Source organism: Etheostoma spectabile, chromosome 24, assembly GCF_008692095.1.
Source record: "Etheostoma spectabile isolate EspeVRDwgs_2016 chromosome 24, UIUC_Espe_1.0, whole genome shotgun sequence".
NCBI classification, from domain to species: Eukaryota; Metazoa; Chordata; class Actinopteri; order Perciformes; family Percidae; genus Etheostoma; species Etheostoma spectabile.
The window spans coordinates 15,855,786-15,856,367 of NC_045756.1; the positions used below are offsets into that span (position 1 = coordinate 15,855,786).

Genomic DNA, 582 nt, shown 5'->3' on the forward strand with positions numbered 1-582 from the left:
GGGGTTTGTTCAGACATGGTGCTTTGAATGCGACTCATGTTGCGTCTCTGCCATCGGAGTTTTTTTTTCTTCTAATTTATTCAATTTATTTGATCAGTAGAACACAGTCCCCCCCGCCCCCCCCTCTCTCTTTCTTTCTCTCTCTCTCTCTCTTATTTCACACACACGCGCACACACTCACAAAAAAAATAAAAAAGAACCAAAAACCAAAAAAATCACACTGATCATAAAAAAATTAAAAGTTAAAAAAAGAAAGTTATATTGAGTATGAAAACTCTTGTTCATTACATTTTACTTCATAATTGCAACCGCATGTGTTGTATTCATTGTTGCAAAACTTGTTCTGTATATAGTTTGTTTGTTACCATGACAACACCATTGATCTGGAGCTCAATGCTGATGCTGTCATGTAAATAGTTTTCTAATCAGCAATAAATATAACAATTTCTGATCAACCCATATCAATTGCATGCTTAAAGCTTATAGCATACCAGTTAAAGCCCCGCCCATTTCGTGACAACCTGACCCACTTCCGGGTTAAATTCTGTCCACTTCCGGGTTAGGCCCCGCCCAGTCCGAGTA

At 38.1% G+C, this 582-nt stretch overlaps 1 protein-coding gene across 1 annotated transcript in view; it reads left to right on the top strand.

The window, feature by feature from the left end:
* Nucleotides 1–582, top strand: part of LOC116673680 (coagulation factor XIII A chain) — a gene marked incomplete at its 3' end in the record, with an annotated part of 25,524 nt that overhangs the window by 20,241 nt on the left and 4,701 nt on the right.